Here is a 13,146-nt window from a genome sequence, read left to right as displayed (position 1 = left end):
GAGTCCATATTTTCCTTATATGAGCTTAACTGTGCTGTTTAACCTCTTCTGCTCTGTTGTCAGTGGTAGGAACATAACTGATGTTCTTGTTTTACTTGTATTCTTTCTTCCTCATTTTTTGTGTTGCAGTTGTTACGACATATTTTTTTTTCTCTTTTAAAGTTGATATGAGGGATTGATCTGATAAGAGTAGACATTTTCTAACTGTGAACATCTCCACATAAAACTGATGAAATATCCATTTCATAAAACCTACATGAACATATAGAAACAAGAAATATAAAGTGAGACAGCATAACTCTTCAAACATTTTAACTGTTCCTTTATTACATTCAAAGATGTATAAATGTGGGTAAAATGATTTGTAAAGTGTTCAAGAATAAGAATAAATAGAATAAATGTATACTGTTTTCTTTTACCTTTTCTTGTGCCTTTTCTTAGGTTCCTTTCTTTCTTGGTGTTGTATTATTGTATTGTGATTTGTTTTTAATTTGCCTTGATATATATTCATATATATATATATACATATATATATATATATATATATATATATATATACATATATATATATACATATATAATGCCTAATGAGAGAAACAAAAAAGAATTGGACCCATTTGGGAAGGGTTTGGTCAGGAAAAATCTTAATCAGAATATATTGTATGAAAAAGTTATATTTTCAATAAGTAGATGAAATATGGTAAATTATAAACTCATTGTAGGAGCAGAGGGGTTCAAAGACACCAGGATATCACATCCAACAGAACTAACTAATCAGGGCTCACTGAGACTCACAGAGACTGAGGCAACAATCACAGAGCCTACATGGGTCTGAGCTAGGTTCTGTGCATACATGTTATGGTTGTGTGGGTTACTGTTCTAGTGGGACTCCTAACTGTGATAGTGGAGAGTATCTCTGTTCTTGCCTGTTCTTAGAACCCCTTTCCTCCTACAGGGTTGCCTTTTCCAGCCTAATATGAGTTTTGCCTATATTAGTTGTGACATGCCATGCCATGTTCAATAGTGATCCCTGGGAGGCCTGCTCTTTTCTGGATGGAAATGGAGCTAGAGTAGATCTGGTAGAGAGGGAAGGTAGGAAGGCTGGGAAGAGTGGAAGAAAAAGATAACTGTGATCAGGATGTATTGTATGAAAGAAGAATAAATTTAAAAGCATACTGAAGAAAGTAAGAGCAGAATAAAGCATTAAGAATGTAATAGACTATGTAGAAAAAATAGAAATGGTGCAGGATGGGGAAAGACTAGATCCAACATCAATAGGATTAACAAAAAACACCTGAGAACTGTTAAGGTAGAATTGTCTTGTATAAAAATTGAAGGCATACAAAATCCCATCAATGAAATTGTAGCATAAAATTTCATAAATCCAGAAAATGAAAGGGATACCTAATCACAAAAAGATTTTAGAACCCCAATTAAGTGTAACCTTTAAAGAAGTTCTTGGTTGAAATATTTCAGCCCTCTCAACTGAAACCCTAAATACAAGAAACCATGAAATTATATATTTAAAGACCTAAACAGAATAACTGCTTATTAAATGGTGATAGTGAGTAAAATTCTGTTTTGAAATGGAGCCAGAAAATGAGAATACTTTGAAAGAATAGTAATTCAAATAATTCATGATTGCCAAGTTTGCATTTCAGAGGCCACTCAAAGGAATCCCAAATACCAATTACAAAGACAGAAGAGATTGGGGAAGTGACCATGTAGTTAATTGTAGTTCCCCATATCCACATCAGCCTGCCTAAAGTCACCTGCAATTCCTGAAAAAAGGGATCTGATGACCTATTCTGGCCTCCATAGACAGTATATCCATGTGCACATATCCCATATTCAGGCACACACATATGCATAAACATAATTAAAAAGAAATCTTTTAATAGAAAAAGTCAATGAGAAGAGTACAGAGTGATTCATTGTTATCACCTTGTGCAAAGCTCAAGTCCAAGTTGAACAAAGGCCTCGACATAAAACTAGATACACCAAAACTTAGAAGAGAAAGTGGGGAAGAGCCTTGAACACATAAGTACAAGGAAAATTTTCCTGAACAGAATACTAGTGGCTTATGCCTTAAGATCAAGAATCAACAAATGGGACCTCATAAAATTGTCAAGCTTCTGTAAAGCAAAGGATTCTGTAAATCAATAGGTCAAAATGGAAACCAACAGAATGGGAAAAGGTCTTTACTAATCCTACATCTGATAGAAGGCTAATATCTAATATATACGAACAACTCAAGAAGTTAGACTTCAGAGAATCAAATAACCCTGTCAAAAATGGGGTACACAGCTAAACAAAGAATTCTCAACTGAGGAATACTGAATGACAAAGAAGCACCTAAAGAAATATTCAACATCCTTAGTCATCAGGGAAATACAAATCAAAACAACTCTGAGATACCACCTCACACCAGTCAGAATGGCTAAGGTTAAAATGTCAGGTGACAGTAGATGCTGGTGAGGATGTGGAGAAAGATGAACACTCCTCCATTGTTTATGGGATTGCAAGCTGGTACAACCACTTATTTATAATAGCCAGAACCTGGAAAGAAAACAGATGTCCTTCAACAGAAGAATGAATACAGAAAATGTGCTACATGTACACAGTGGAGTCCTACTCAGCTATTAAAATCAATGACTACATGAAATTCTTAGTTAGATGGATGGAACTAGAAAATATTCTCTCGAGTAAGGTAACCCATTCACAAAAGAACACACAGGGTATGTACTTACTGATAAGGAAATATTAGCCCAAAAGCTTGGAATATCTAAGGAAAAGATTCACAAATTGAATGAAGCCCAAGAAGAAGGAAGACCATAATGTGGATGCTTCATTCCTTCTTAGAGGGGAAAACAAAATACTCACTGGAGGAAATACAGGGACAAAGACTGAAGCAAGGACTGAAGAAAAGGTCACCCTGAGAATGCCCCACCTGGGGGTCCATCCGATATGCAGCTGCCAAACACAGTCATTATCGCGGATGACAAGAAGTACTTGCTGACCAGAGCCAGATATAGGTATCTCCTGAGATCATCTGCTACAACCTTACTGATACAGATTAGGATGCTTGCAGCTAACCATTGGCCTGAACAAGGGAACACCAATGGAGGAGTTAGAGAAAAGACTGAAGGAGCTGAAAGGGTTTACAAGACCATAGGAATCACAAGAGTGTCAACCAACCAGACCCTACCAGAGCTCCCAGGGACTAAACCACCAACCAATGAATACACACGGAGGGACCCATGACTCCCGCCACATATGTAGCAGAGGATGGTATCGTCTAGCATCAACAGGAGGAAAACCCCTTCGTCTTGTGAAGGCTCATTTCCCCAATGTGGGGTAATGCCAGGGCATTGAGGTTGGAGTTGGTGGTGGGAGTGGGAGCATCCTCATAGAAGCAGGGGGAGGGGGAAGGGTTATAGGAGAGGGGAATAAGGGATGACATTTGAAGTATAAATGCATATAATATCCAAGAAAAATAAATTTAAAAAATAAAGAAATTCTGAAATTCTAAAAAAATCAAAAAAGAATTTTTCATGTCCAATATAGTAAACAAACAAAAAATAGAAAAGAAAAATAAAAACTAAACAAAACAGAGATGAAAGGAAAAAATGAAAGAAAATAGAATAAGCAACAAACTAGAAGGAAAACATGATTCTCTTAATCAAAACTACATATATAAAGAGTTTCAACATTACCAAGTAAAAAAGAGAGGGTGGGAGAAGGTCCAACAAATAAAAGTGCTAATTTTACAATCCAAGGAATCTGAGTTCAGTCCCTGAAACCCACATGTTAAGACATGATCAAATGTGAAAAACTGTTCTCTAACTCCATGCATATACATCATGTTGTATATATGCCTTCACACACAAACACTAATTCATGTATACAGACACTAAAAAGAATATAATAATATAAAAGAAGCAAATTGATTAGATTGAAATATACTATCCAACCAAATGTTATTTAGAAAAATTTTGCATCCTCACTGCAAAAACATACATGGAACACAAAAGTGTAGAAAAGAATTTAATTAAGTGAAATTTTAAAAAAAAGCTTAACATTGAGAATTTGATAGTAGTAAATAGATTTTAAGCACAAATTTGATTTCTGCTGATAAAAGTGTTCTTCGTTCTGGAACCAAAATTTCAGCAGATTGTTAGGATTTGAAAGTAGAAAAAATATTTTGCTAATCGGTCATTATTTAAGATGATGCAGGGGTACCATATACCTCTTGAACCATGAACTTATATTCTTGAACCCTTTGCTATGCAAGGAATAGTTGGAGGTATTGCGTGTTAATTTCTAGGACAATTCTGGAGAACATTGCCAGAGTACCACATGATTTTCCTACCTATCTCACTTTTTAATTCCTTTAGAAGGGTATTCTGCCATTCTAGCAAACCATTTTTTTCAAGAGGCTGGAGGAGACATGGAACTATTGATGAATTATGTCAGCATGAACTGACTTCTGCTATCCTTTGATTTTGGAATTAAGTTCTTTATTCAGAATCAACAACATTGTGTGGAACACTCTGATTAATTAGCTGACACAAGCTGTTCATCACTCAGACCACCATGACCATTTCTTTGCTCCAGACTCTCCAGGAAGTACTAGACAACTTAGTCTGTCACTTGCAACTGGCCATGTCAACACCTAATTAATCTCCTTGGTATTAAATGAGTCAACTGAGTGACTGCAACACCACTATAAAATCTGGAAATTACGTCAAAGGAGATGCCCAAGCAGTTTCAGAGTGCTGGTGATCTTCTCACTAGTGGTTCCTAGAGTGTTATTGAAGGGAAAGTTATCTGGGCCCTTCCACTGTGCAGAAGTAGGTTTTTTTTGTTTTGTTTTGTTTTTTACTACCAGTATTTCTCCAGCTTTTCAATTTCTTCGAGTTTTCTCTCTCTCTCTTTTTTTAATCGCTTCATCAATATTAAGCCCACGAATATCTTTAAATCCTTCAAACTGAGTGAGTTTTTGGCTCTTCCATACTTCAACCAACTAAAGTAATAAACTCTTGGCATCTTAACTGTGTGAGCTGCAATATTAAACTTTGACTCTCTGTTAAATGGACCTATTTACATAAAGTCAGCTTCATCTATTCCTGTGTTTCTTTCCCTTTTATCACTTAAAAATCTAACTACTAACGTATTCCTCAGAACTGTCATTTGAATAAGAAAGCTCAACATGTTTTTCAAGAGTGTTGTACATCTGCCTGTGGGTCATATTGTGCTCCTCAGTGTAAGAAATGCTGGGATTTGAGTATGGCTATATGCCTAGCAAGGGCTGAGGCACCAGTATTGTCTCTTTGCATAGCTCTTTCAGAAAACACAACTGTTGTTTTGAAAGACAAAATTAATCTTTTAATTCCTTCAGACAAGGGTAGAGAGTGCAATATTACAGTAGTTGGGGTGGAGAGGCACCTAGCATAAAGAACAAGAATGTTACTTCCTCGGGTAAGATAAAGCTACCTGGTTTCAATGTTCAACACCCTCATAGAACTAGAACACTAGAAAAACTTTGAGTGTTCATGCATATTTTGAAGTAGAATATTTTATCTCTGAATTCCTTTTTCTTTTTCTTTTTGATAAACTGCTTTATCCAGAAATTCTAAAACAATAAGGCAACATAATTATTTAGATTTAAAAAAATATTTTAAAGTGCTCATAACTAGTATGTATAGTCATTAAAGCCATTGGGTATCCCAAGTGGTGAACTGGGAGTGTCAATGTATTTATTTGTGTATGTCTTTATACAGTTCACTGCATAGTCTATCAGTGCTCCCCAAATAGTCATGGGAGAGTTTCGCAGTTTCAAGTGCCATTGAATTAGAGATAAGCTCCAGAAAACACCAAGCTCATTAGAAAACATTCATCCTGAAAATTCTATTTCTCAAAGATAAGCAAAATAATACCACCTGCGACTCTATATTTCTCTTACATCATGCCTCCTTCAATCGAAACTGAATTTATTGTAAAATGCAATGTGATCTCCATTTTTCAAATCTGACTCTGTCCCAGGCTTTCTTGACTCTCTGGTCCGAATGTTAATGACCTCCATGATCCTAAAAGGTCTCAGCCTTACCCCATGCTTGTTTTCTCAGCACTTCAGCATGACTTGAGATGATTTGCTTCTTTTTTTTTTTTTTTTTTTTTTTTGATGATTTGCTTCTTAAGCCTTCCAAGAATGCCATTGGATTTCTGTCCTTGGACTATTCTCCTATCACTTGCCTACATTTGTCTTTCATAGCTTTTGTTTCCTAGTATGTAAAGAAGATAGTGACAGCAGAAGCAATGCATATACTAACTCAGAAAGTAGAGCTGCAAGCTGTTTTCCCAGTATCTCTTTGTATCTGAGCTACCAAATTTCACTCGTGTTCTTTCAGTTAACCTTCCCTGGATATCACATACATACCCAGAGGAGTGCCTCCTATGTGTACATCCTGTTATATTTATTTTATGTCCAGTAAAATTGAAATCAAGGACATCATCAACACTTTCATTGGGAGATAGTCCATTGAAGGAAATATAGGATTAACTTTAATTGCATGTTAAATGATATTCACAAACATCTATATAATATTCTACAGAAAAGCTACAGAATACAAATTCTGCATAGAAGCTCGTGGACATTTCCTAAAACTATGACATTTTACACCAAAATGGGAGAATTAATAAGCACAGAAATGAAAATAAATTTCCAGTATCAGAGCTCAAGTGAAAGAACCTAGATGTTTTATATTACATGCCTTGCTGTGTTTCATTACAAAGGCAAAATTCAATAACTATAATATATAAATAAATATATAGACAGAAATTTCAATATCATTTTAAAAGCCATCAGAAAATATCTTTGACATAACTTCACGGATTTCATTATAATAGTCATGAAGGATCCAGGAAGGTAAAGAGTCCATCACAATATAATAAAGACTACATAAGAAATAATGTGTGGCTTATATCACACTGAACTGAAAAGCATTCAAAGTATCATTCCAATATCAAAAATACCAGAAGTATGTTAATTCTCTCTACTTTTGAACGTATTATTTTAAATCTTAAAAGAGCAATGAAGTAAGAGAATGAAATAAGGGAAAAAAGATCAAGTAAAATTATCTTTTCTTCCAACTATATGATACTAAATGTCTTTAAAGCATCTCTGTCGCCACCTCTAATCTGATAAGTACTTTTAGCAATCTCTCCAGATACAAAATCAGAATGCAGAGATCATTAGTTTTTCAATATAATAATAACCAACTGACTGAGAAATGAATTAGGAAATAAACTGACTCACAGTTACTTCAAAACAGAAATACCCAGGAATAAATCTAAGCAGCTGACTAAGATAGATACAGATACTTATACCCAGTCAATGGACTGAAGTCGGGGAACCCTGCTGTTGAATTACAGAAAGGCTGGAAGGAGTTGAGGAGGAAGGTAATCCCATAAAAAGACCAGCAGTCTCAAAAAACCCAGACTCCTGAGATCCCTCAGGCACTGAGCCACCAACCAGGAAGCATACCGGAGCTGGTTCGAGACTCCACAACACATGTAGAGCAGGCAACTACCTGCCTGGTCTGAACTCCGTGAGAGAAGATGAGCTTAACCATGGAAAGACTTGAGGTCCTAGAAAATGGGGAGGCCTGACAGAGTGGAGGGGGTGTCAGTGTGGGTGTGGAGACATCCTCTAGGAATAGGGGGAGAAGGAATGAGATGAAGAACTATGGGAGGGCTGACCTAGAAGGGGGGTAACGACTGGACTACAAAAACATAAAAGTAATAAAAATCAAGCAATCAATCAAAAGAAAACACTGAAGAAAGAAAGACCAGGAGACAGAAAGATTCCCCCATGCTCATGGAATGGCAGAACTAAAATTTTGGAAGTACTATAAGCAATCTATACTGAAAACAACACAAAAAAAAATTCTAAATTTTAGAAGTGCTATATTACCCAAAGCAATCCATACAGAATACAATACTAATAACAAAAATCTAGAAAAATGTTTGAAGACTGTCTAGAGGTGCAGGTAGGAGGACCATTAGTTGAAAGGCAACATATATACGGATATATAGAGAGTCAGAAGCATCCTTAAAGACATGAGGTCTTGCCTCAAAAAAAAAGTCTTCTAAATTATACATGTGACAGTATTTATTTTATTTTTCATCAATGTGGACATAACTAAAAAATATATTTCAGAGGGATTTTTAATTTGGTATGTTCACATACCTGTTCAGAAAACTGTAAAAGTTACAATTGTCTCAAACTTAGAAAATCTGTAAAAAAAATGTAAATAATAATGGTTTTAATATATTATGTAAATATATATTTTACATATATTAAAATATGTTACATTTTAGAACATGCATCGGAGAATGTTATAACAATTAAAGTCAGTTGATTTGCTAGACTAAAAGAAATGATCAATTTTAAAAAACAATATTATCAATAGTTAACCAGGCAGGGAGAGGCCATGATTTAAGATGCTGCCTGAGCCAGAGCAAGCCTTATCCAGTGCTTCCTAGATACGCTGTTCCCAAGGCATTCCCAAAACGGGAAAATATAACTGCATAATTTATACAAGTAAATTACTTGTTCACACTAAAAATAAAACAAAACACAAACCATAAACCATGAACAATAGATTGTTGAACATTAGTTTTAACTGACAAAAGAGATAACATAATTATTTCTTCACATATAACTTGGTGGTAAGCACAAACTCTCTAGTTGAAAATAAGATCCCCTCGACAAGAAGAAAATCATAACTGCTCCTAATAGCCAGAAGGGTTTATATGGAGGATGCGGGTGGGAAATGGTATCATATTATAATCCTCCTGCATAAAAGAAAAAATAAATGGTGTGAAGTTTTCTTTCTTTTTAAAAAAACTCCACCAAAGTAATAATTTAATTCTTAACATATATCCTCCAAACACAAGGGCAACCAAAATCCTCAAAATTGTGAACAAACAAACAAATAAACCCGAATAAACAACAGAATAAGAAGTATTAGGAATATAATTGTCCAAGGTCTTTACAAGGAAGGCACTGATCCATTTCTTACCAAGAAAACTCTCCTTAAACTCCTTTTTTAAAATTTATTTTTCAATCTTTTTTTCACAGTCCATAAGTTTTCAAATGACTGAGCCACATTGTATTCAAAAGCACAGAGGTGTAGCCCTAAAAAAACTGAATTCTTAGATTCTGCCTTATAGCACCACCACACAAGGCTCAAAATAAATAAATGTTTAAACTTATTTTTTCTATAAAGCTGATAGGGGGCTGAAGAGCTGGCCAAGCTGTTAAGTTTCTTGTTATTCCCACATCGTGGTTAACAACCATCTGCAACTCTATTTCCAGAGGATCTGACATACCTTTCTGGCCTCTATGAAAAAATTAATCCCACATATAATACAACAAAACAGCCATACACATAAAATAAAAGTAAAGATACTTAAAATAAAATAATAATTGCTACAAATTATGCATAATACCCAAATTAGTTTCAGTACCCATGTCAGGGCATGTTGTAATATGTAAATCTACTGTATGAAAGTACAGGGAGTCCAACTCATTCTTCTGTCCTTTGCAAGGACTTAAACAAACATGGTATACAGGCACACACACACACACACACACACACACACACACACACACACATTTAAAAACAGCAAAAGGTTAGGAATAGTTTTTTTTAAATCCTATCTATTTCGTGTTAATTTTCTCCTCTTTAAAACCAAACATGTATTCAAGAAAGTATATTTCATAGTTAGCCTCTGAAAGAACTTCATGAAGAAGAAATTTTAGAATATAATGCAAACTGAATCTTGTCTTTAGGATGGCAAGTGAAACAAGGAGGGAAGCCCAAGTAGGGGCTCTTGAATTATGCTTAGAAGAGGAAACAAAATAGTCACAGGAGGCAGATGAGGAGAGAGAACATGAGGGAGGTGAGGAAGAAGATGGGGGATGAGGAAGCAGGAACAGATGCTGAAAGAGATAACCAGAGAACCAGGAGAGTGAATGAAAATCTACAGCTGTCAAGGGTGGAGGATGGGAGACTCTAGGAAGTCCCAGAGACTTGGAATAGGAGTCAATGCGCATGACCTTAGCCAAGAGGCCTAACACTAGAGACGTGGAACCTGAAGAAGCTGACTGAATCTCTTGAATCCTAGGTCCTATATTAATTATCCTGTTGCAGTTGACAAAAAAATCTGACAAGAGACTACCGAAGAGGATAAAGGAAGTTTATTCTATCTTTCATTTTTTTGTAGATAAAACCTGTCATTGGAGGGAAACTGTATTGCTGTAAAATTAAGATAAAAAATTTTGTCTTTTACACAGCACTAGATTCATCACCATAGTGCCCCAAGATATCTGGTAGATAACTTCATCTCAGTAAATAAAGCCTCTCACCCACTTTGCTCCATCCCATATCACACTGCCAATGGCTACTCTCTGAGCCTGCCAATAATCTCACTGCCCATCTAGTTCCCAAGGCAGGCTACCACCATGCCAGACATATACATCCCAATTCTATGGCAGCCTAGTTTCTCCAGCCAACACATACTCTCTTGAATTCAATTAAATCACATGGAAGAACACACAGCACAATAACCCTGATGCAATTGATAATATATAATTGACCACTTAGACATACAAAGCCCTGTACACATCCATCCTTTAAGAATATTCATAACAACCTGTAAATGTGCAGAGAGGAATCCTAACATCTGCCTCCATGTTCTTTAGCCTGCTCCTCCCCTCTCCTTGCTCCAGTCTCCTCCTCCTCTCTAAGTTTTCTCCCACTCATCCTTTCTTCTCATCCAATGACAGGGCTCTTTCTATCTTCTATCTGCCTTCACCTACATAGTGGCATCCCCCTACAAAGTTGTAAAATCAACATGTGGTGGCTGGTCATAGTCCTTTTGCAAACAGAGGAAGAGAGTAGATATGGTGTTGGGTTCATCAGGTTATAAATTCTCAAGGCCCATTCCTTGTCGCATGATTCCCCTTCAGGGATATTCTACCTAACATAGGTCCCACAGCTATCCTACACAGCACCACCAGTTGGGGACCCACAGCTTTACAACATAGGCCTAAAGAGGACTTGTTGAATATAATCTGCTTTCATCTTCAAAGCTGGCTAATGTCATCTCTAGCACATCTTTTCACATCGACAGTGTATGCTTTCCTTTTTCATCCACATTTAATAATTCATAATTTACTGGACCACCCAGTTTAGTCAGGTTAAGCTCTCATATTATCCAATTAAAATTTCAACAAATCTACTAATTTCACACTGTTGTCATATGATAATGCCATTTCCAATCTCTAGAAATTCGTGTGGTTGCAATTGTGTTCTAGTACTCTTTTTGATACTACAGTACCTTTACTGCAAATGTCCCCATATATCCTTCCTTACTCTCTTTGCAATCCATGTCCTTCTTTTACATTAATTATTGTTATACACATACACACATGTCTATATATGCATGAAATGCATATAGACATCAACTAAATATAGAATTTATTAGAAATAAATAAGTTCAATACCATCGAGATTTTCTAGACTTGTTTTTGTATACTGACTTCCCCAGTGACAAAGTATGAGATGTAATCTGAAATAAACCCTCTCCCTTCCAAATTGCATTTTTATCATAGCATTAAAGTATAACTAAGACAATTGTATTGGCGGGAATAGCTATATGAGGAATCGAAGGGAGCGATGAGGAACTGAAATGATCATACTTCATTGGAGATAAATGTATGAAATTCTCAAAAATAACTTTTAATAATTTTGATGGTATTGATTTTATAAATATATTTCATTTCCCCTTAGATACTTTTATAATATTATATAATTCTATGTTTTAGAGTGGAAAAATATTTTAAATTTTCCATTTTAAATGACATTTTTTTCTTAACCAGACATATTTGCATAATTGTTGCATAGACTGAATTTCTCTTGTTACATAGCTCTAAGTTCTCTGCAATAAGCCACATGCTGTAGATACCCACTGGCTGTTGCTTATAAGTAATTATAAAAAGTGCTGCAATTTTTAATTTACTCAATTTCCAAACTCTAAATGAAAGGTGTAAAACTTTTGTGGCAGAAACAATTGCATCTCCCCAAATACTACTGTATGTCTTCTATTTCAGTATTAAATTGTATTTTAAAAACAAACAAACAAATAAAAAGCAAAACAGCAAGAACAGCAGGGCTCCAAGGTTGTCCATAGAAGCACCTGGCACTCATCTTTTCCTCCAATGAAGTGGAGCAACAGATGCTTGGCTGCATGGTGGAGAGTATGATCATGAGGAATATTGGAAATCCTACAGGTACAAAGGGAACCTTGTAAAATTCAAACATCTGGCTCCTTAGCATGGTAATACAATCAACAAACCCCAGCACCTGCCAACTGGGATGTGCACCCAGGAGAGGCAAATCCATCTCTGCAGAGAGGAGTGAGGAAGTTCCTTAAGCTATATATATGTGTGTGTGTGTGTGTGTGTGTGTGTGTGTGTGTGTGTGTGTGTGTGTGTGTGTGTGTAGGTATAGGTATGTATAGTTGTCAAACTTAACTTGTGGGATTCCATAATTCCTGCAGGTTTGTATCCTCATTAGATAGGTAACCTGAAATCTCAATGTTATATATAATTTGGGTCATCATCTAGCAGCAACACTCAGTGTGATACAGCTAAGAGATCCCTTGATAAATGTCACATTACTTGAATTTACACTGTTTATGTGTGGAAAACTTCCTTATGGTTCCAAAGTTTTGCCCTCACAGACATTCCCCTTCGCTGGCTCAGTAATCTTGCTTCATTTAATGCCCCCTAGTAGTACATGAATATTTTACATTATGCCATGATGTTATGGGTCATATTCATAGCAATCTTGGAATACATTGAGGAGGAGGAGGAGGAGGAGCAGGAGGAGCAGGAACAGCAGGAACAGCAGGAGGAGGAGGAAGAGGAAGAGGAGGAGGAAGAGGAGGAGGAGGAGGAAGAGGAGGAGGAGGAGGAGGAGGAGAAAGAAAATACTGGGAGATAGAATCAGAATAAGATTTTAAGAAATGATAAATGTGATGGTTGGTTAAGATATTCAAAATAAAATAAATTTT

The sequence above is a fragment of the Rattus norvegicus genome, chromosome 4 (genome assembly GCF_021556685.1).
Source record: "Rattus norvegicus strain SHRSP/BbbUtx chromosome 4, alternate assembly SHRSP_T2T, whole genome shotgun sequence".
In the NCBI taxonomy this organism is placed as follows: Eukaryota; Metazoa; Chordata; class Mammalia; order Rodentia; family Muridae; genus Rattus; species Rattus norvegicus.
The sequence above is the reverse complement of the archived record's forward strand: the minus strand, read 5'-3'. Positions refer to the sequence as shown.